Here is a 24523-nt window from a genome sequence, read left to right on the forward strand (position 1 = left end):
GGGTTCCCATTCCTTCCAGCTTTGCTGAGTTAAGGGGTTTCCTAGCATCTTCCCCCCATGAGGGGATTGTCCTTCCCAGCCGAGCTGTCTAGGCAGAGCAATGGGATTTCCACCTCCCCTCCTCACAGGGACTGAGGAGGGTGACGTGGTGGAACAAGCTCTCTCAGCCCTGCATGGCTCAGTGTTCCCAGTGGGTGGGGGGGAGAGGGTGTGGGTCTGCAGTGTTCTCTCTAGGGGATTTTCCAGTGCTCCCTGTCAGGGGTGGATTCCCCTGTGTTCTCAATGGGAGTGGCTGAGTGCTGGGTGGCCCATGGGGAGGGATAGCTCAGTGGTTTGAGCATTGGCCTGCTAAACCCAGGGTTGTGAGTTCAATCCTTGAGGGGGCCACTTAGGGATCTGGGGCAAAAATCAGTACTTTGTCCTGCTAGTGAAGGCAGGGGGCTGGACTCGATGACCTTTCAGGGTCCCTTCCAGTTCTAGGAGATAGGTATATCTCCATATATTATATTATGGGTCCCCTTCTCCCAAATGCACCATCCCACAGCCACAGCCATCTCTCAGGGGAGACTCCACCCCTTGCCCTGGGCCCACCGCAAAGGCCCAAGACTATCATCAGCCATGCAGGACATAGTTATTTCAGGACCATATTCCTCATGGTCCCCTGGGCCCTTCCAGGTGCGATGGTTACACACACAGCTGGGCTGCACTGGCTGGCTCTAGAGAGGCTGGTTGGACCATCCCCCGGGGGCTGAGATTAAGGGAATTGTCTGGGTATATTGTGTGATGAGCAGGGGTTTGGGATGACTGTGACTTCCCAGGCTCAGCGGTCGTGTCACTGCCATTTGCCCACTGAACGGTTAAAACAGATTCTATCGACCAGAGAGCTGGGCTTGGCCATGGCGCCTACTTCAGGGACCTTGATGATCCTGCCTGTGGCTGAGGCAAGGTCTCATGCTCCAGTCCAGGAGATCCTGTGTTGCACTGAGCCTGTTCGAAAGATCCTGAAGAACAAGGGCCTCTGTAGTTTTCCGCACTAACTACACAGCAGGACACAGCTCCCAAGAGAGCCCCAAGAGAAGCACCAAGCAGACTGAGGGAGCACCAGCTAGACAGGGCAGGAGGGGTCAGATTGCAGCCCCAGCATAAGCCTCTGCAAGCTGCGCAAAGGCAGAAACATGGAAATGCAGAGGCCCTATACAACCCCCCCACCAGTGAGAGCCTTCTGCTGAGCAATTCTGGTACAGTAACTCCTCACTTAAAGTCGTCCCGGTTAACGTTGTTTCGTTGTTACGTTGCTGATCAATTAGGGAACATGCTCGTTTAAAGTTGTGTAATGCTCCCTTCTAAGTCATTTGGCAGCCACCTGCTTTGTCTACTGCTTGAAGGAAGAGCAGCCCCTTGCAGTAGCTGGTCGGGGCTTGGAACCAGGGTGGACCGGCAGCCCCCTATCAGCTCCCCCTATCAGCTCCTCACTCCCCTAAGTTCCCTGTGCAGTAGCTGCCTGCAGTTCAGCTGTGTCCCTCCCAGCACTGCCATGTGCTGCTCCTGCCCTCTGCCTTGGAGCTGCTCCCTGAGACTCCTGATTGCTGTGCTGGGGCGGGGGGGAAGGGATGGAAGAGGGGGGCTAATGTCAGGGTGTCCCCCTCCCCCCTGCTCCTGCACCCCACTTACCCCATCTTCCATAGAACAGGGCTCAGGATGGAGGGAGCTTGCAGCAGCTCTGTCTCAGCAAGCTGATCTAATTAACAAGGCAGTGTATTTAAGAGAAATGCGCATATCTCCCTCCATTCATGCTGCCTTGCAGAGTGAGAGAGTTAACCCTTGAGGGTTCAGCCGATTGCTAGTTCATCATTTAGCAGTAAGGGAAATATCCCACCTTCTGACTCCTCCACCTCAACCAAGCTTCACAATCATCATCACTGTGTACCAGTATTAAATTGTTTGTTTAAAACATATACTCTGTGTGTGTGTGTGTGTGTGTGTGTGTATATATATATATATATATATATAGTCTTTTGTCTGGTGAAAAAAATTTCCCTGGAACCTAACCCCCTCATTTACATTAATTCTTATGGGGAAATTGGACTCGCTTAACAGCGTTTCGCTTAAAGTCACATTTTTCAGGAACATAACTACAATGTTAAGTGAGGAATTACTGTACTGCGGTAGGATGTCAGACAGGACAGGAGCTGATGAGCTCTTGCATTTCCATTCTGGGCCTGAACAAAGAGCACTTTACGGAACTGAGGGCACACATGGGCTCAGAGCCTTTTAAAGGTGCCCTGCAATGAGTTACAAACAAATGCCTTTGTGCCAATGAACTCCCCACAAAGCACAAGAGCGGAGCAGTCATCACAGCCCTCCATATATACGAGTCCTGTGATGCCGGGCTGGGTAGCTCATGCCCATGGCAGCTCCCCAGCATGCCCCACATCACAGCTAGCACAACCCTGCAGCACCCTGGCCTGCCCCAGAGCTCCTCGGGGAGTTGGTTAATGGTTTGCTGTTTCCCACAGGCCTTGTTCAGTCTGGCTGTCCCTCAGCTTGATCCAAGCATGCAGCCTGGGGCCACCTGAAATGTTTTGAGGATTCGTGTATGCCAGTGTTTTCCAATGTCGTTCCCACGCCAAACCATTAGGCAGCCAATGGAGCAACTGTAAGCTTTCTGGGGCAGGGGTGTTGGGGAAACTCTGTCTCCACTGATGTCAGTAACCAACTCCCACTGACTTCAATGGGCCATCACCCGCTGGAGACCGGGGACGTTACCTTCGTCATCAGTGCAGCGAGCCCTGCTGCAGGCTCCGCCATGTCCACAAAGCCAGAAGCAGCGCACAGACTGCCCAGGAATGTATGGCCAGCACAGCCCATGGAGGGGTCTTAGAGCCTGCTCTGGGTGTTTGCTGATCAGTCCTTCCCGACTGGCAGACAGAAGTTTGCTATTTCCCGCCACCGTTAGCACTATCTGTCCTGTAAAAGGCATCTGGCTAGAAGAGAGGGGAGGCAAGCAGGGAGACGGGACTGTCACTGTCCTGACACTGCTGTAGGGATCAGATCATGTTGGATCAGTCTGAACTCCATGCAGGCAGGCGTGGGGAATGGTGGCTGCAGGGCAGTGCCTGGAAGATAGCAGTGACCAGCACCCTAGAAAGCCAGGGGGTTACATTTGATTGTTTTCCAAGGAGTTCATGGGATCTGGGGAGCCAGTATATGATCCCCCACAGCCTCAAGAGATCAGGGAATTGTATCTCTGGCATCTGGTTGTTAAGCAGCCCACAGCCTGGACAAAGTTCTGCCTAGGGCTCATAGTTGGGCATTGTCCTTCCCAAGTATGTGCCCCCCCATGCCCTGGCTAGCATCAGATGTGGGTTCATTCCCCAGCTCAAAGCGCAGCAAGGGCCCATCCCATATGGCAGACCTTCACTTGCCCGGCTGCCCACAGCTCCTGATATGATTCTAATACCCCCCACCCTAGAAAGGCCTGGGGACACCAGGCTCCCTCTCCCCTGCTCCCAGCATTCTAGGAAACTCCTTCCATTCCCTTCCGCATTCCTGTGTTCCTTGGCCCCTCTCCCCTCCTCTGACGTGCATCCTGTTTGCTAAACACATAGCACCAGCCTGAGTCATCCGATGGCTTCTGCAGGTGACGGAAGGCTAACAATAGCCAACAAAAGGAGGATGTCTCCTCTCCCCACACGCCCAGACCAGCCTGGAAACCTCCATCTGAAGGGCCTTCGAGGAAGCTGCTAATGGGAGAGAGTGGCCGCCCGGGGCTGGCTCGATCCCCACCGGACACGCGCCTTCCGATGAGTTTTGTCCTGTTGACAGTTGTTTGTTTGGGGCTAGGAGGGAAGGAGTGATGGGAGATGTGGTGGTGGGATGGTGCAGGGCTGGGGCTCAGCTGGGAGCAGCGCTCCCTGGCACAGATCCCAAGGCCTGGGTGGTCATACTGCCTGCCCAGCCACCCCACAGAGCATGTCGGGCACCCCTACTCCCTTCCTGCCTTCCCTCTCCTGATGGCAGAAGGGCTGCAGGGCTCCCTGACCCTGCCCACTTACAGAGAGGTCTGCAGGGCCATGCAGTGAGAGCGAGTTTGCCTGGGGAGAAGCATAGCCACTTCCTATCATCAGCATGACAAGGCTGCAGGTCTCAGAGAGAACTGGGTGGGGGGAAACATCCCTTGGGGCTTTTCTCATGCTCCTAATGGGGAAGAGGTTTCCTGGGGTCCCAGAGAGGGTGACCAACTGGCTGGGGAGAGTTCCCTTTCCCCTTTCCCTGATGAGGGAAGAGGCTAGGGACCAGGTCTAGTGCAAGCAGGTGGGGCCCTGAGGGTTACCCCCAGGGTCCTTGTCCCTCAGTGCAGCCACTGGCTCCTTCCAATCCCTCCAGGTCCTGTGCTAGCCTCCTCTGCGCTGAGCTGCCCCTTCACACTCCTGTGCCTAACCTGTTATCCCCCGCACTGACAGTCTGGCCCAGCTGTCCCTGAACTCAGCACAGACAGTGGAGCTGCCTGTGGGCTCTGCTCTGTCAAGTGCTGTGCGTGTCTGTGGTGCTAGAAGGATGAGCTGGTAGCTGAAGAACAGGGCTGAGAGTCACAAATTTAGAGATTCCAAGGCCAGAAGAGACCACTGTCATCATCCAGTCTCTTGGTTAACACAGGCCAGAGACCTGCCCCACAATAATCCCTAGGGCAGATCTTTTAGATCTTGATTTAAAAAATGATCAGTGATGGAGAAATCCACCATGACCCCTGGTAAACTTTGCCAATGGTTAATGAGTCTCACTGTTACAAATTTGACCTTATTTCCTGTCTGATTTTATCTAGCTTCAACTTCCAGCCATTGAATCGTGTTAGACCAGGGGTCAGCAACCTTTCAGAAGTGGTGTGCCGAGTCTTCATTTATTCACTCTAATTTAAGGTTTTGCGTGCCAGTAATATATTTTAACGTTTTTAGAAGGTCTCTTTCTATAAGTCTATAATACATAACTAAACTATTGTTGTATATAAAGTAAATAAGGTTTTTAAAATGTTTAAGAATCTTCATTTAAAATTAAATTAAAATGCAGAGCCCCCCAGACTGGTGGTCAGGACCCAGGCAGTGTGAGTGCCACTGAAAATCAGCTCGCCATAGGTCACGTGCCATAGGTCGCCCACCCCTGTGTTAGACATTCCTCTGCTAGACAAAGAGCCCATTATTAAAGATTTGTTCCGCATGTAGGTATTATAGACTGTGATCAAGTCACCCTTTCTCCTTCCTTGTGAAGGTAAATAGACTGAGGTCACTCAAGGGCAGGTTTGCTAATCCTTTAATCATTCTCAAAAACAATGAGGAGTCCGATGGCACCTTAAAGACTAACAGATTTATTTGGGCATAAGCTTTCGTGGGTAAAAAAACACTTCTTCCCATGCATCTCAAGAAGTGGGGTTTTTTACCCATGAAAGCTTATGCCCCAAAAAATCTATTAGTCTTTAAGATGCCACCGGACTCCTCATTGTTTTTGTGGGTACAGACTAACATGGCTACCCCTCTGATATTTTAATCATTATCATGGCTCTTCACTGAACCCTCTACAATTTATTAACATCCTTGAGTTATGGGCACCAGAACTGGACACAGGATTCCAGCAGCCGTTGCACCAGTGCCAAATCCAGAGGTAAAATAACCTCTCTGCTCCTACTTGAGATTCCCCTGTTTATGCATCCCAGCATCCCATTAGCTCTTTTGGCCACAGCAGCACTCTGGTAGCTCATGTGCAGCTGATTATCCAACCTCCTCACACCCAAAAAAGATCTTTTTCAGAATCATTGCTCCCAGGGTAGAGTCCCCCATCATATAAGTATGGTCCCCATTCTTTGTTGCTAGATGTTTACATTTACATTTAGGGTCAGGGTTCCTGAGTTCTGTTCCCAGCTCAGGGAGGGATGTGGAGTCTGGTGCGTTAGAGCAGGGACAGGGAGACAGGACCACTAGTATCTTTTCCCAGCTCTGCTACAGATTCCCCATGTGATCTTGGGACATTATTGACTTGCTACCTTTGCTTTGCATTTCCTCAGCCCCCAGCCCTGGCCAACATCCTTAGCCTCCCTTCTCCTGCTGCTCAGTGGGCCCTGTGAGTGTCTGATCTCCGGGGAGGCTTTGTTTCCTCAGCCTTGTTTTCCCAGAGGGGCCCAGGGAGGCAAGTCAGCCCAGGAGAGAGTCCTGAGTGCAGTGGGAGCTGGCTCCCCTGTCTGGCACTCACAGGGTTAAGTGCAGGAATGTGGTGCTTGGGAGGGTTCAAATAATTGGCTCTAGGCTGTGGATGCAGGGTCTGTGCCCTCTGCCCCCGGGGCCATGATCCCTGCCCGGGCGGTAAGTGCGGATACAGCCCGCGGGCTATGCAGCCCACACATGGATTTCATTCCATGGGTGGAATAGCCAGCCCTGCCCACAGACCAGTGTCCCATGCACAGGGGTGGCTCAGCTGGCAGGGGATGGGGCTCTCCCTCAGCCTGTGCCCGCCTCCCAGGCCCAGGGAGTCCCCAGGGAGCACCCCGCCAGCCTTGGTCCTGTCCAGCAGCCCAAGGCCCAGTTAGTAACTGTCAGGACAGAGAGGAGAGGGAGCGCCCCCAGTGTGCTCTCCACAGTCTCAGTGCTGAGCGGAAGCCCAGCCCCCTACACAGCAGCCAGGCAGGGGCCTGGGGGAGCGATGAAGGGGGGAGGGAGAGATTCGTTTGCACTTTTCACTAATTATTGCGGTGGAAATAAACCTCGGCCTCCTGTTGCCAAGGCAACTTCACTTCACATCATTGAGAAACTTTCGTTGCCATAACAATTAAAGGCAGCTTCTGGGACCAGAGCCGTCTGATCCCCACTGGGCCCAAAGAGGGGGCAGGAGAAGGTTGCACGCTGAATATTGGGCTTCCTCGTTGGGGCCCCAGCTGCATGGCTTTGCAGGAGGCCAGATTTGCTGGAGCTGGCCCCAGCAGGCCTGGGAGGTGGCTTTCCTGCCAGATTATGGGCCACACCCCAGGGGGCTTGGTTACTCCACTGGGAAGCTAGTAGACCGCAATAGTGGCCTTTCCGTAGCCTCTGACTGCCTGCTCCAAGGGCTGCCCATGGCGGGGGCACAGTCGACAGTACTAGTGCTGGCAGGTCGCACTCCAGCAACATGTGCAAATCGCACCCCTCTGTGCCTCCTGGAGCTGAGGGCTCAGGGCGAGATGGGTGCAGCTTGTGGCACTGCACAGAGCCAGCCCCGTGTGCTTAGAGCCTGCATTACAGACATTTGCTCCGGGCTAAGCCTGACCCGGCTCCAAGCCCACCCAACCTGAGAGGGTCGAGTCACTTTTCAATCCGTCTGGCCCCTTTCCCTGACCTGAGACAGCCCTGCTGCCACCTCCTGCCCATGGGGTTGGCGTGGTGCTGGCTGAGCGCCCCACACTCCCGGATGCTGCCCCCGTCTCACTGGGGGGGGAGAGGTGCTGCCAAGCCTCACCACCTCTGCTCCGCAGCGCACAGTGCAGTGGCTGGTAGAGTGCGGTGTGCAGCCGCCAACGTCACACAGACACACACACACACACGGGCAGGAGGAGGAGAGCCAACCTAGCCCTGAGAGGTCCTGCACCTGACCCTGACCCTGACAGCACCGTGTTACTCTAATTGTGATTCTGGTGCACCTGGAGCACCACCTAGTGGTATTAAGGAGGTAACACAGGAGGGGGTTAACTGAAGCAAAATGATATGTCAGGTCCTGCCCCACCAGGGGAAGGCTGAGCTTCAGGCCTCAGATGGTGAAGGACTTGCCTCAGCCCAGGGGAAAGGGCTCAGAGGGACCAGCACCCTGCAGGCTGCTAACCGTGTCTGCTCCGTGCCTAGGGGCACAGCCACATTCAAGCTGGGAGGTGTGATTCCCAGTTCATGCAGACATACCTGTGCTAGGCAGGAGAACATGTTAGCCACCCAAGTATGTATCCAAAGGGGCCGGGCAGGTATGTACTCAGGTGGCTAGTCTGAGCTGCCACCCAGCTACCCTGTTATTTTTAGCACACCAGCCCAAATGTTCCAGTGGAGAATAGTCCCAGTTCTCCTGACTTCCAGGACATCATTGTGCTGCCTCTCCAGCCTCGTCTGCATGCTAACTCCTCACCCACCTGACTTGCTGCTACTGCGCGGGCTCAGCGCGCTGGCTCCCTGCAGAACTCACTGGGGTCTCTGGCTGCTCTGCAGATCAGGCTGCATGATCACAAGGATCCCTTCTGGCCTGGACCTCTCTAAATCTGCAGATCAGTTTGAAGCTTCATTGATACCCTAGTTTTGGAGTCAAGCATCAGAGGGATAGCCGTGTTAGTCTGAATCTGTAAAAAGCAACAGAGGGTCCTGTGGCACCTTTAAGACTAACAGAAGTATTGGGAGCATAAGCTTTCATGGGTAAGAACCTCACTTCTTCAGATGCAAGTAATGGAAATCTCCAGAGGCAGGTATAAATCAGTATGGAGATAACGAGGTTAGTTCAATCAGGGAGAGTGAAGTGCTCCAAAGTTTCTCTTTGGAGTCTGGTCCTGAAGTTTTTTTGCTGTAAGATGTCTACCTTTACATCTGCTATTGTGTGGCCAGGGAGGTTGAAGTGTTCTCCTACAGGTTTTTGTATATTGCCATTCCTGATATCTGACTTGTGTCCAGTTATCCTCTTGCGTAGTGACTGTCCAGTTTGGCCAATGTACATAGCAGAGGGGCATTGCTGGCATATGATGGCATATATAACATTGGTGGACGTGCAGATGAATGAGCCGGTGATGTTGTAGCTACAAAGAGAAACTGCTGAGCTCCAGTTCATTTGCAAATTTAACGCCATCAGATCAGGATTAAACAAAGACTGTGAATGGCTATCCAACTACAGAAGCAGTTTCTCCTCCCTTGGTGTTCACACCTCAACTGCTAGCAGAGCACTTCACTCTCCCTGATTGAACTAACCTCGTTATCTCCATACTGATTTATACCTGCCTCTGGAGATTTCCATTACTTGCATCTGAAGAAGTGAGGTTCTTACCCACGAAAGCTTATGCTCCCAATACTTCTGTTAGTCTTAAAGGTGCCACAGGACCCTCTGTTGCTAGTTTTGGAGGGTTCTTACGACCTACCCTGCCTCTGTGCAGAAGAGTTCCTGGCGCATCAGCCAGACACCAGAGCTTGGCCTGGTCAGTGCCAGCATCTTTGTGTTGCCTTCTTCAACCCTGCTCTTTTCAGCTGACCCTGTGTCACCTTGTGAGCCCGGCTGCCCCTCCCCCATAACCCTTTGGTCCAGCTGCCCCTTCTGCCCTCATCACCCCTCAGCCCAGCTGCCCTCCCCTTCCTCCCTCAGCCCGGCTGCCCCGTCTCCCCACAGCCCGGCTGCCCCTTGTCCCCATTTCTCCCCTTAGCCCGGCTGCCCTCTCTCCTCCCTTCACCCCTCAGCCTGGCTAACCTCCCCTTTCTCCCTCAGCCCAGCTGCCCCTCACCTATCATCCCCCAGACCAGCTGCCCCTTCGCCCCTCAGCCTGGCTGCACCTTCTCCCCTCATCAGCCTTGAGCCTGGCTGCCCACTTAGCAGCATTACATGGTTCAGCAGCCAGGCTGCACACCCATTCTGCACTGACCCCACCCTGCATTAGTGCTCTCTGCACGTTGGCGTACACAGGAAGAAGTGGGCACAAGCGGTTGGCAGGTCCCATGAGGCGGATGCCAGGGCAGGGTGTGCTCTGCAGGGGGTGCAGTGTAAAGTGCCATGTTTTTTTTCTCTAGCCCCCCTCCCCAATCCTCGAGTTTGGGTTTGGGACGGGACTTGCATCCTTTTCAGCCAGGCTGCAGCTACACCAAGCTTTTCCTGAATATCTGCGTCACTAGACCCTGGTGCTCTGAGATCAGCTGGCATGAGTATCATGTGGTGCTACATGGAAGGGGTAGACTGTTTGTTCTGGCCAACAATCATTCCCCCAGGACACAGTAGGTGCTGGGTTTGCTTCACATGCGAAATGACAGCAGAGCTGAGAGAGAGGCTAACATGGAGACTGCGCTGCACTGGCTCAGACGAACACGCCTGGCCTCAGGCATTGCATTTTTATCCTCCTCTGCACTGGCTCTTTAATCTGCGCTGTGCGGGCTGCGGGCACCTGTGTTTACAGGGAATGATTTGCTGCCAAGCCAGCCCTTTCCAATCTGAATACTGAGTGCCAACCGGGGCAGCTCCATGCTGGGAGTGAGATGAGCTAACAGCATTCTCCCTCTCCACCCTGGATGCCCTTTGAGCTCCTCCCACGGACTGCTGGCTGGTGAACTGCATGTGCTGGGAAAGTGCCTAGGCAGCTCTCTCCTGCTGCCTATGGCTGTCTATGGCTTACGGCGGGCACAGAGAGCCTGCCTTGGTGCTTCCCCGATACATGCTCATCAACTCATGCTCCAGGAGCAATCTGTGTGCTACCCACTCTTGGAGCAGCCCAGTGCCCTGCGCACCCCTCACCCTCGGGCTCTGCACTGACTCCCCATAGAGAACAGCATTCTGGTCAGGGTTGGCCTTACGTGTAAATCCCCTTCAGGAGCCTGCCCCTGCACTGCATGCTGGTACCTGGGATCCCAGCTCTCCCCACTACCCTACACCCTCCATCCTTTGGCTCTCAGCATGACCTCCTCTAACAGCCATGTTCCTACGGGACCAGCAAATTGTGCAGGAGACAGAACTTCCCCACGCCTGGGCCTGTGCTCTGGGACTCACTCCCACAGAAGAGAAGAGACCACAGGCCTCACAGTGCTCCACTGCACTCTGCTCTCCACACAGGCCTGCCTTAGGTTAGAAAAGTGGCATCCGTTTAACTAAACTAAATTTAAACCAATCCAGTTTAAACTGGTGCAAGCCCATCATGTAGATGCACTTACACTGGTCTCACCCTCATTTCAACTGGTTTAGCTTAGTTCAATGTCATTGAAGGATGTTGATAAATTGGAGAGGGGTCAGAGAAGAGTCATGAGAATGAGTAAAGGATTTGAAAGCCTGCCTTATAGTGATAGACACAAGGAGCTCAATCTATTTCGCATAACAAAAAGAAGGTTAAGGGGTTATGTGATCAGAGTCTATAAGTATCTACATGGGGAACAAATATTTAATAATGGGCTCTTCAGTCTAACAGAGAAAGGTCTAACATGATCCAATGGCTGGAAGTTGAAGCTAGACAAATTCAGGTTGGAAATAAAAAGGAAAATTTTAACATTAGAGTAATTAACCATTGGAACATTTATCAAGGGTTGTGGTGAATTTCCACCAATGACCATTTTTAAGATTTAAAAGCTCTGCTCTAGGGATTATTTGGGGGCAGTTCTCTGACAGGAGGTCAGAGCAGATGACCACAGTGGTCCCTGCTGGCCTTAGAATCTATTGATCCATTTCCAGGTGTAACATCCCTGGAAGACATCCCAATCTTTCAGGAACATCTTTGTAATCTTTTAGCAGCTTTGCTTTGCTGCATGGATGCCACCGTACATTGTCTGCTCTGGGTGTGGCTTTTGTTTTGCTTGTGTGTCTGTTGTCTGAATCATTTGTCCCAAGATTAATGTTCCTAAGGTCATGAATTGACTTATTTTAACTTGAAAGCAGTGGCTTCTGTGCTGTCTGTATTACTTGAGGTTTCAGCCTCTGTACTTTTTCTTGGTATTCTGCTTGTAATTTACATTGTTCTAGTGGTTATTATGCTCATGCCATTACATAATTTTAAAAAACAGATTGACAGAGCCAGACGAATACCCAGAAGTCACCTCCTACAGGACAGGCCCAACAAAGAAAATAACAAAACACCACTAGCTGTCACCTTCAGCCCCCAACTAAAACCTCTCCAGCGCATCATCAAAGATCTACAACCTATCCTGAAAGATGATCCCTCACTCTCACAGATCTTGGGAGACAGACCTGTCCTCGCTTACAGACAACCCCCCAACCTAAAGCAAATACTCACCAGCAACCACACATCACTGAACAAAAACACTGACCCAGGAACCTATCCTTGTAACAAAGCCCGATGCCAACTCTGTCCACATATCTATTCAAGTGACATCATCAAAGACCTAATCACATCAGCCATACCATCAGGGGCTCGTTCACCTGTACATCTACCAATGTGATATATGCCATCATGTGCCAGCAATGCCCCTCTGCCATGTACATTGGCCAAACTGGACAGTCTCTACGCAAAAGAATTAATGGACACAAATCTGACATCAGGAATCATAATACTCAAAAACCAGTGGGAGAACACTTTAACCTGTCTGGTCATTCAATGACAGACCTGCGGGTGGCTATTTTACAACAGAAAAACTTCAAAAACAGACTCCAAGGAGAGACTGCTGAGCTGGAATTGATATGCAAACTAGATACAATCAATTTAGGATTGAATAAGGATTGGGAATGGCTGAGCCATTCCAAACATTGAATTGGTCCTGCCTTGAGCAGGGGGTTGGACTAGATGACCTCTTGAGGTCCCTTCCAACTCTGATATTCTATGATTCTATGATTCCCCTTGTAAGTATTCTCACACTTCTTATCAAACTGTCTGTACTGGGCTATCTTGATTATCACTTCAAAAGTTTTTTTTTCTTTCTCTTACTTAATTGGCCTCTCAGAGTTGGTAAGACAACTCCCACCTGTTCATGCTCTCTGTATGTGTGTATATATATCTCCTCAATATATGTTCTATTCTATATACATCCGAAGTGGGCTGTAGCCCATGAAAGCTTATGCTCTAATAAATTTGTTAGTCTCTAAGGTACCACAAGTACTCCTGTTCTTTTTGCGGATACAGACTAACACGGCTGCTACTCTGAAACCTACATCATTTTAATTACCTTTGCTTGGTTGCAATTTTGCTTTCTTCTCTTGCACATTGCTAAGAAAGTCTTTGAGCACAGCACATTCACTGATGCCTCTCTGTCTATCTGGCATTCAGTTTCCAGTTCGTTTGTGTTCTGCTCCCTTGTGTTTGCAACTGCTGCAAGTCTGAGCTTTACAAACCATTTATATTTGCTGTTTTACATTGCATTAATGTCATATACATGCAAAATCTCATGCTCTGAGTCACTGCTTGATTCCTTGATATGGTGAATTTTTTTCTTTGCTTTATTGTTTGCAAGCTTTGAGATAATGATTTTTTTGGCCACAATTATTGCATATAACCTCACAGGGGTGTGCGCAAGGAGGGGGGCAAGCAGAAGCACATGGCCCCCCAAGCAGTGGGGGCACAGAACTCCTCCAGGGCGGAGAGAGCCAGTTCGTCCAGCCATGGTGGGGCACAGAAAATGCTCCCCCAAAAGCGGCCAAATTTTTATTCCTGTGCATGCCCCTGTGACCTCACATGTAGAGCATTTTGCATTATCATGTTTTTCTCCACCGTATCACAGGTTTTCTGTTGCAATTCATTTCTCTTCTCTGCTTTGTATTTGTGCATTTGCTTTTGCACAATTTTGGGTGTATTTTTCGCTGAATTATCTCGGTGTTAGTGCCACATGTGAGCTTGTTCACCAGCTTTGTGTCTGTAGCTGTTGGTAGAGTTGGTGTAACGATGCGGCCTCTGGCGGGACACTACTAAGAGTATCAATTCAGGACAAATTGCTTAGAGCAGGGCAGTCATACCCCAACGCTGGGGTTCTCCACTACTAAGGCACACCAAACCAGCCAAACAGAGAGGACTTCAGTTTTACCCCACTGGCTAACCCAGGGGTGGACAAACGTTTTGGCCAGAGGGCCACATCTGGGTGAGGAAATTGCATGCAGGGCCATGAATGTAGGGCTGGGGTAGGGGATTGGGGTGTGGGAGGGAGTGCGGGCTGTGGGAGGGGGTGCGGTGTGCAGGAAGGGGCTCAGGGCAAGGGGTTGGGGCACAGAAGGGGTGCGGGGTGTACAAGGGGGCTCAGGGCAGGGGATTGGGGTGCAGGGGGTGCGGCAGGGGGCTCAGGGTAGGGGCTTAGGGGGGCTCATGGCAGGGGGTTGGGGTGCAGGGTGCAGGGTGCGGGCTCCAGCCCGGCGCCGCTTATCTGGAGTGGCTCCGGGGTGGCAGCGGGGCTAAGACAGGCTCCCTGCCTGCCCTGGCCCTGCACCACATTGCTCCTGGAAGTGGCCAGTACCACGTCCCTGCGGCCCCGGGGATGGGGGGGGGCAGAGGGCTCCACGCGCTGCCCTCGCCTGCGGGTACCTCCCCCGAAGCTCCTATTGGCCACGGTTCCCCGTTCCCAGCCAATGGGAGATGTGGGGGGCGGTGCCTGCAGGGGAGGGCAGCTCATGGAGCCCTCTGCCCCTCCTTCCCCAGGGGCCTCAGGGATGTGGTGCCGGCCGCTTGCAGCAACGGTGTGGGGCTCACGGCGCTATGGAGTTGGCAATTCCACAGACTGGATCCAAAGCCCTGACAGGCTGGATACGGCCTGCGGGCTGTACTTTGCCCACCCCTGGGCTAACCAGAAGTCATACAAGCAATTCCCTCAGATACTCCAGTTCCCTTGTATCACCACTCCTTATGGGGATGAATGGTTATGAAAACCAATACCCCAGTAAAAGAAAAAAGCTTCTCCCGATCCCAAAGGACCAAGCCCCAGACCCAGGTCATTAGGGTGACCAGATGTCCCTATTTTATAGGGACAGTTCTGATATTTGGGGCATTTTCTTCTATAGGCGCTTATTACCCCCCACCCCCGTCCCGATTTTTCACACTTGCTGTCTGGTCACCTAAGGTCAATATACCAGTTAGATCTTACCCACAGATCACACTGTTGCCAATCCTTTAGAATCTAAAATCTAAAGGTTTATTCATAAAAAGAAAGAAATATAGATGAGAGTTAAAATTGGTTAAATGAATCAATTACATAAAGTAATGGCAAAGTTCTTGGTTCAGGCTTTTAGCAGTGATGGAATAAACTGCAGGCTCAAATTAAATCTCGAGTACATCCACAGCTTGGATGGGTTATTCAGTCCTTTGTTCAGAGCTTCAGTTTGCAGCAAGGTTCCTCCAGAGGTTAGAAGCAGGATTGAAGACAAAATGGAGGAGTTTCCAGGGCCTTTTATATCCTCTGCCATGTGGAAGGACACCTTTGTTCTTACTGTGGAAAATCACAGCAGCAAGGTGGAGTTTGGAGTCACATGGGCAAGTCACATGTACATGCATGACTCAGTTCTTTACAGGTAGAGCAGCCATTGCTCCCATACTACCTTGAATGTTCCCTGGAAGACTCCTCATATGTGGATTGGAGTCTCCCAAGGTCCATTGTCAGTTAAGTATTTGGAGTCTCCCAAGGTCCATTGTCAGTTAAGTGTTTCTTGACTGGGCACTTAATCTGAAGAGTCTCTTCTCAATAAACTGGCCAAATGCTTCACTGGTGCTGCTTAGAATCAAACACATTGAGATACAAGTACATAGCCAATATTCATAACTTCAAATACAAAAATGATACATGGATACAGATAGCATAATCATAACCAGCAAATCATAACCTTTTCATGGACACCTTACGTGACCTCTTTTGTACAAGTTTTGGTGCCACTATAGGACCTTGGTTGCAACAATGATCTATATGGTCACAGATCATATTAATAACGTCATACCTGTGCACGCCGTTGTGACCTCACATGTAGAGCATTTTGCATTATCATGTTTTTCTCCACTGTATCCACAGGTTTTCTGTTGCAATTCATTTCTCTTCTCCGCTTTGTATTTGTACATTTGCTTTTGCACAATTTTGGATGTATTTTCTCTGAATTTTCATGCTTCCCCTATGCTATTGGCAGGGCCAGCTCTAGGCACCAGTAAACCAAGCACATGCTTGGGGCGGCACAATTTCAGGGGCGGCATTCTGGACACCTTTTTTTTTTTTTTTGCTTCCGTAGTTGCACTCCCGGAGGTTTTTTTTTTCTTTTTGCTTGGGGCAGCAAAAAACCTAGAGCCAGCCCTGGCTATTGGTGAATTATCTCGGTGTTAGTGCCACATGTGAGCTTGTTCACCAGTTTTGTTTGTGTCTGTAGCTGTTGGTACAGTTGGTGTGGGCTCTCTGAACATTCTTATTTGAGCTCCTGTATCTTTTGTCCCTATTACTAATCTAGGGTTACCATATTTCAGCAAGCAAAAAAGAGGACGGGAGGAGCCCCGCCCCTGCCCCTCCCACTTCCCGCCCCCCCAGAACCCCCAACCCTCCCCCCGTTCCTTGTCCCCTGACTGCCCCCTCCTGGGACCCCTGCCCCTAACTGCCCCCCAGGACTCCACTCCCTATCTAAGCCTCCCTGCCTCTTGTCCCCTGACTGCCCCAACCCTTATCCACACCCCCACCCCCAGACAGACCCCTGGGACTCCCACGCCCCATCCAACCACTCCCCACCCCCTGACAGCCCCCCCCCCAGAACTCGCAACCCATCTAAACCCCTCTGCTCCCTGTCCCCTGACTGCTCCGATCCCTCTCCGCACTCCTGCCCCCTGACAGCCCCCCCCCAGAACTCCCAACCCATCTAAACCCCTCTGCTCCCGTCCCCTGACTGCTCCGATCCCTCTCCGCACTCCTGCCCCCTGACAGCCCCCCCCAGAACTCGCAACCCATCTAAACCCCTCTGCTCCCTGTCCCCTGACTGCTCCGATCCCTCTCCCCACTCCTGCCCCCTGACAGCTCCCCCCCCAGAACTCCCAGCCCCCCACCCCCCCGCTCCTTGTCCCCTGACTGCCCCCTCCTGGGACCCCTGCTCCTAACTGTCCTCCAGAACCCCACCCCTACCTAAGACTCCCTGTTCCTTGTCCCCTAACTGCCCCCTCCTAAGACCCCCCCCAACTGCCCCCCAGGACCCTACCCCCTACCTGTACCCTGACTGCCCAAAACTTTCTCCACTCCACCCAAAAAGCCCCCCCCCGTTTCTTGACTGCCCCCTCCAGAACCTCCCTGCCCCTTCTCCGACCCCCTGACCCCCTTACCCTGCTGCTCAGAACAGGGTGTTGGGCTCTGTGCGAGCCGAGCCGGACACATGGCTGCGCTCCCCAGCACAACAAAACCCGGTCCCTGGCCCTGCACAGTGCTGCTGGACCGGGCTGCAGGGGAGAGCTGCCTGCTCAGAATGCAGGGCGGATCCGGCTCCTCTACAGCTGCTCGGGAGTCCAACCCGGGACTTTCCTGTAGCCCTCCCAGCTGCTCGCTCTGCTCTGCCAGGGGAGGGGGGAAATCCCGGACATTTTGAGTGCTTTACAAATTCCCCCCGGACGCTATTTTTAGAACAAAAAAGGAGGACATGTCCGGGTAAATCCGGACGAATGGTAACCCTAACTAATCTGTCAGCTCTTAAGATTTGATAATTGCATGAGTCAGCCCTTTTGCGCAGTTTGGCAATAGACTGACCTATTGTCTCCCCAGGTTCTGGATTACACTGGTTGAAAAGATCCCTTTCATATCTGATACATTTTGTAGGTTAAAATGCTTTTGAAGCACTTATAGGATTTTACATGGGTCCTCCCCAGTCTGCTGCTGGTGTATCCAGATGCTGCTGGAGCAGTTGGCAGGCTTCACCCATTACAACTAGTAGATGGCTGCTCTTATTTTTTTCCCCTTTCTATCCAGCCCTGTTTCAATGTTATAGTTTTCCCATTGCTAAACACATCCCCTTTTCCTGTCCATCTGTTCAGGGACAGGAACCTGGTATGCTGCCAGGATTAGTGGTTGCTCTTTGTTTTTGTTTGTTTTTTCTCTTTTCCCCCTCAGTATTTCCAACATGAAGTTTCTGGTTTTATGTACCTGCAGGAGCCAACTCACTTCTAACACCACATTCTGTGTGAGAGCATAAAAAGAGAACACCAGCACAGTGTAACCTTCAGTCTCTGCCTTCCTCCACATGTACTGCCTTCTCTCAAGCACTTCCCCGAAAGCAGGGCTATCTAATGACTTGTCCACACAGCAGCAGCATGTAGGGTACATGTAGCTACGCACCACAATGAAAAGCAGGCTGCATCCACCCTGCAGAGCATACATCAGTGAAAGGCTCTGGCAGGGGGAGGCAGCAGGGAAAGGCTCTGACAGCAAGGAGCTGACAGAGCCTTTCCCTGCCCCCTTCCTCCCCCTGGTCAAAGCCTTTTGCTACTGCCTGACCCTTTCACTGCTGCTTCCCCATAAAAATAGCAGTGTAGATGGAGGAGGCACTGCTTGGGTGTGTAGAGAACATGTAAGGTACATCCCCTTCCAGGGCCGGCTTTAGGCCAATTCCACCAATTCCCCCGAATCAGGCCCCGCGCCTAAGAGGGCCCCGCACCGAGTGGCAGGGCCGCCCAGAGTGGGGGGCAAGTGGCAGAGAATCCCTTCCCTGGCTAGAGGCGCCTTTTTAATTTGTACTCACCTGACGGCGCTCTGTGTCTTTGGCGGCAGGTCCTTCAGTGCCACCGAAGACCCGTAGCGAGTGAAGGACCCGCCGCCAAAGACTAGGAGCGCGGCCCAGTGAGTACAAGCCCCATGTGGTTTTTTTATGTTTTTTTTGTTTTTGTTTTTTTAAGTCAACCCTGCCGGGGCCCCGTCAAAACTATTTGAATCGGGCCCCACACTTCCTAAAGCCGGCCCTGTCCCCTTCCCCCCGTTCCCCCAGATTCTGGTGTATCTAGTGTATGGTCTTTACCATAGGTGGAGTTTGACTTCTATATTTGGACAGGGGACAGCTCCAGTCAGGCCAATGGGGCCACATTGGGGGGGGGGGGGGGCAAATTCTGTGCCTGCCCAAGGCTTGCAGTTTGACAGCGCAATGTCCCCCATGCCCTCCCAATGCCCATGGTCTTTACTCATCTAAGCTGTGCCTCACTGACTACACTGGTATTTATACCCACGCTGGTGTGTGTGTGTGCAATTTGTGTACCCTCCTATATGCCACCAAAAGCGCAAACACAGCCTATGCGCCTAGACCTAATCATACTACAGCGTCCCCTATGGGGAAGCTATTTATTGTAACACTCTGCAGTTGTGGGGCAGGCTCTGCCCTGCAGATTGTTCTTTAATGCCTGGAGAACATTTATGAAGGAAACCAAGGCGAGTATTAAAGAACTTGCTGAGTCGCCGTGGAGTTGTGAGCTTGCACTTTTGGCAGCTGTTTCCCCTCCTGTCATTGCTCTGAACATCAAACTACCAGCAAAAGGCCAATTTCTGCTGCTCATTTCTGATGTGATGAAAAATATTTGAAGGCAAACTCTGGTACAACAGCCACTTAAAGAGGATGTCATGCTGCGCTGGCTGCAGCTGGAATCAGCTATCAGCAGTAGCCAAGCACAGTGTTGGAAGGCATGATTTCAGAGCACAGACAGCAGGAGGAATGGTGTTTTATCCAGCCCCTTCGGAGCTGCTTTTCCTACCTAGCAGCACATTCAATAGCGTTTTTCACTGGGACTGTTTGCCCTTTTAGCAGCCTGCCTGACAGTAATTTTCCACTCCTGAGGTAGCCGGGTGTCCATAGAACAATGCTTCCTTTGGCAGCGCCTACCTCTGGGAGCAGACATCCCCCAACTATGGCAAGGAAGCAATTGATTCCCAAAGCATATTTCAGCATCAGGTGCTAAACCAGGCATTGCAAAGAGTGGGCAAATGGACCTCACTGAACAGGCAAAGAAATCAGAAGTTTATCCTAGAAGATGTGATTCTGAAAAGAGGATGTACATATCCTGACTACCCCATCCACCAATGAACATAGAGGGGCTTCCCAGGCAACACTGAGCCATAGGGCATGTCTACACTGCAATTAAACACCTGTGGCTGACCTGTGACAGCTGACTCATGCTTGCGGGGCCTGTAAAATTGCTGTGTAGACATTGTGGCTTGACCTGGAGCCCAGGCTCTGGGACCCAGTGCAGAGGTGTGAGGGGTTCTGGGCAGGACATGAGGCAGCATGACATGAAGTCTCCGCCCTCTGGTTACTCTGGTCCAGCAGAGTAGCCCATAGATGCCGTTCAAAGTTGTTATAAGTAAGAGCAGCTCTTGGAACTGTTCTAGCTTACACACAAGGTGCAAAGCTGGCTAAAAGACATTCTCTCCCCTCCCCTCCCCAGCCCACCGCCGCCGCCACCCGCCACCACCACCACCACCATAAAAGCACAGCTCAGAATCAGAGCCTCTGTAACACAGGAGCATGCTCAGACTAGCCCTGAGCAGGAGCCCTCTGCTCCAATATCCTCTCTCCAGCAGCAAGCTGAGGCTGCAGAAGAAGCCAACCAATAACTGAATAACCAACCCATAACTCCCCCCACCCGCTGGTCTCAGGCAGAGGCTGGGGGGTGCACTGGGATAGGAGCATTTCTAATGCCTGCACATTTTTCTCCCCCGCAATGTGGCTGTGGCTGTGGACGTGGCTGGGGCTGCATTTGCATTCTCCATGGACAGCTCCACCCCTTCCCTGGCTCCTGTGTAAGCCACTGGTTTATAGTGTTGTGGTAATGTTTGCCTGTTGGGCCTCCGCTCTCGTGGTTTGGCCAGGTTCGACATACCATGGGGAGAGCGAGTCCTGCAAATAAATGAGCGCTGTGTTTGTTCGGAGACTCAGGAGCTCTGACATGCAGTGCCTGCAGCATCACCATGTGGTGGGCTTCTCACATAACAGAGGATGGCAGAATCTCATAGAAAGGACCAGTGCTGCAGTATAGCCCTACACTATACAGCTCACCTCCCAGCAGGGACATGCAGTGTTTGTTAGTGATCGTGACATGGGTGGTCATGCCTAGTGGTTAGAGCAGGAGCCAGAAGTCAGGAATCAGAGCTGAGGTGAGGACCGGGTTACCTGGTGTGAGGCAAGACGGGGGTAAGGCTTAGGCAGGAGCAGGGCTGGAACAAGGTGGGAGTAGGGCTTATCAAAGCCATGGGCAAATGCTTTGAGCAGCTGCTGAACTGCTGCTGGTGGTGGGCTTAAGAGCCGGTCTGCTGATTCCTCCAGCCAATCAAGCAGCGTAGCCAATCAGACAGCCTACTACTACTGGCTGGCTGCGTTTGTTAGCTTGCCTGGTGACTGGCTCTGCTACAGACCTGATTCCTGACAGCACTCCCCGCACGGGCACCTCCTTGGGACCTCAGGGTCTGATTTCTCAAGGCACTTTCAATGGAACTCTCACAGTAAGCCTGGAGCATGGATGTTCTCTAGCTGTTCCTAAGATCACTCGTCCGGATTGTTGCCTTCCAAGTCCACCAGGTACTGGAGCCTGCCTTGACCCGCTGAGAATCAAGGATTCGGTGGACAAAGTGCTCCACCTGTCCACGGACTATTATGGGTGTCAGTGGTAGGTTGGAGAGGTTTGGGGGTTCTCAGTGTAGGGCTTTAAGAATGAGGTGTGAAATGCAAGGTGGATCTTCAAGGATTCGGGCAGCAGTAAACACGGGGTTTACCTGTTCTGTAATCCAGGTATTGGTCGTCTAGTTTAGTGGATGAGCCGCTTAATTTAAGATTCTGAGCAGAGAGCTGCACCTTGTCCCTATGGCCAGACTGGGAGCAGCCTGACGGTCTTGGTCTGCATGGTGTTTATAGGCATCTTTTGCAGACTGCAGGTGTTTCTTGCGCTTAGTGCACCCAGAGTAGGTGGGAGACTAAATCTGCAGTGGCTGGTACTGGGGATCCTACAGGCAAGTCTGGGAGGAAGTGGCTGTGAAAGCCATACTTTGTAAAGAATGGGCTGTGCAGGATCGAGGCATAGATTTCATTGTTACATGCAAACTCATGAGAACATAACTGATGAATGGCCACACTGGGTCAGACCATTGGTCCATCTAGCCCAGTGTCCTGTCTTCTGCCAGATGCTTCAGAGGGAATGGACAGAACAAGGCAATTATTTAGTGATCCATCTCCTGTTGTCCAGTTCCAGCTTCTAGTAGTCAGAGGTTTATGGGCACCCAGAGCACAGGGATGCGTCCCAGGCAATAATAATTTATGGACCTATCCTCCAGGAACTTATCTAATTCTCTTTTGAACCCAGTTATACTTTTGGCCTTCACAACATCCCCTGGCAATGAGTTCCTCAGGGTGACTGTGCGTTGCGTGAAGAAATACTTCCTTTTGTTTGTTTTAAACTTGCTGACTGTTAATCTCATTGGATGATCCCTGGTTCTTGTGTTATGTGAAGGTGTAAATAACACTTCCTTATTCACTTTCTCCACACCGTTCATGATTTTATAGACCTCTGTCATTTCCCCCTTACTCATCTCTTTTCTAAGATGAACAGTCCCAGTCTTTTTAATCTCTCCTCCTATGGCAGCTGTTCCATACCCCTGATCATTTTTGTTGCCCTTCTCTGTATTTTTCCCAATTCTAACATATCTTTTTTGAGATGGGGCGACCAGAACTGCACGCAGTATTCCAGGTGTGGGCGTCACATGGATTTATATTTTATATGGCATTAATATTTTCTTATTATCTATCCCTTTCCTAATGGTTCCTAACATTCTATTAGCTTTTTTAATGCCGCTGCATATTGAGCGGATATTTGTAGAGAACTATCCACAATGACTCCAAGATCTCTTTCCTGAGTGGTAACAGCTAATTTAGACCCCATCATTTTGTATGTATAATTGGGATTATGTTTTCCAATGTGCATTACTTTTCATTTATCAACACTGAATTTCATCTGTCATTTTGTTGCCTAATCACCCAATTTTGTGAGATCCCTTTGTAACTCTTCGCAGTCTGCTTTGGATTTAACTATCTTGAGTAATTTTTAGGGCTGTCGATTAATCGCAGTTAACTCATGTGATTAACTCAAAAAAATTAATTGTGATTAATTGCACTGTTAAACAATAGAATACCAACTGAAATTTACTAAATATTTTGGATGTTTTTCTACATTTTCAAATATATCTATTTCAATTACAATACAGAATACAAAGTGTACAGTGCTTACTTTATATTATTTTTAATTACAAATATTTGCACTGTAAAAATGACAAACGAAATAGTATTTTTCAATTCACTTCATACAAGTACTGTAGTGTAATCTCTTTATCATGAAAGTGCAACTTACAAATGTTTTTTGTTACATAACTGCACTCAAAAACAAAACAATGTAAAACTTCAGAGCCTTCAAGTCCACTCAGTCCTACTTCTTGTTCAGCCAATCGCTAAGAGAAATAAGTTTGTTTACATTTATGGGAAATAATGCTGCCCACTTCTTAATTACAATGTCACCTGAAAGTAAGAACAAGCATTCACATGGCACTGTTGTAGCTGGCGTTGCAAGATATTTATGTGCCAGATGAGCTAAAGATTCATATGCCTCTTCATGCTTTGGCCATCATTCCAGAGGACATGCATCCATGCTGATGATGCTTGTTCAAAAGATAATGCGTTAATTAGATTTGGGACTGAACTTCTTGGGGGAGAATTGTATGTCTCCTGCTCTGTTTTACCCGCATTCTGCCATATATTTCTTGTTATAGCAGTTTCGGATGCAAATTTGACAAAATGCAAAGAAGATACAAATGTGAAATTTCTAAAGATAGCTACAGCACTTAACCCAAGGTTTAAGAATCTGAAAAATGCCTTCCAAAATCTGAGAGGGATGAGGTGTGGAGCATGCTTTCAGAAGTCTTAAAAGAGCAACACTCTGATGCAGAAACTACAGAACCTAAACCACCAAAAAAGAAAATCAACCTTCTGCTGGTGGCATCTGACTCATGATGATGAAAATGAACATGCATTGGTTTACACTGCTTTGGATGGTTATCAAGTGGAACCCGTCATCAGCATGGACGCATGTCCTCTGGAATGGTGGTTGAAATGTGAAGGGACATATGAATCTTTAGTGCATCTGGCATCTTGCGACACTAGCTACAACAGTGCCATGCAAATGCCTGTTGTCACTTTCAGGTGGCATTGTAAACAAGAAGCAGGCAGCATTATTTTCTGCAAATGTAAACAAATCTGTTTGTCTGAGCGATTGGCTGAACAAGTAGGACTGATTGGAATTGTAGGCTCTGAAGTTTTACATTGTTTTATTTTTGAATGCAGGGCTTTTTTGTACAGAATTCTACATTTATAAGTTCAACTTTCATGACAAAGAGATTGCACTACAGTGCTTGTATTAGGTGAATTGAAAAATACTATTTATTTTGTTTTTTATAGGCAAATATTTGTAATAAAAAATAAAGTGAGCACTGTACACTTTGTATTCTGTGTTGTAATTGAAATCAATATATTTGAAAATGTAGAAAACGTCCAAAAATATTTAAATAAATGGTATTCTATTATTGTTTAACAGCACGATTAATCGCAATTAATTTTTTTAATTGCTTGACCGCCCTAGTAATTTTGTATCACCAGCAAACTTTGCCACCTCACTGTTTACTCCTTTTTCCAGATCATTTATGAATATGTTGAACAGCCCAGGTCCCAGTACAGATCCTTGGGGAACATCACTATTTACTTCTGTCCATTCTGAAAACTGAGCATTTATTCCTACCCTTTGTTTCCTATCTTTTAACCAGTTACTGATCCATGAGAAGCTCTTGTCCCATGACAGCTTACTTTGGTTTTAAACCTTTGGTGAAGGTCTTTGTCAAAGGGTTTCTAAAAT

General features: G+C 50.2%; 1 protein-coding gene and 1 long non-coding RNA gene across 2 annotated transcripts in view; both read left to right on the forward strand.

Annotated features, from left to right (window-relative positions):
• The window catches only part of LOC135973526 (uncharacterized), a 309693-nt gene that overhangs the window by 77286 nt on the left and 207884 nt on the right, over positions 1-24523 (forward strand). The window lies entirely within an intron of this gene.
• Positions 20983-24523, forward strand: part of XPNPEP2 (X-prolyl aminopeptidase 2) — a 39769-nt gene continuing 36228 nt past the window's right edge. Inside the window, exon 1 of the mRNA XM_042853372.2 lies at positions 20983-21153. The gene's annotated coding sequence lies outside the window, so the exon portion shown is untranslated. The remainder of the gene's footprint in view (positions 21154-24523) is intronic.

The sequence above is a fragment of the Chrysemys picta genome, chromosome 9, assembly GCF_011386835.1.
Source record: "Chrysemys picta bellii isolate R12L10 chromosome 9, ASM1138683v2, whole genome shotgun sequence".
NCBI classification, from domain to species: Eukaryota; Metazoa; Chordata; order Testudines; family Emydidae; genus Chrysemys; species Chrysemys picta.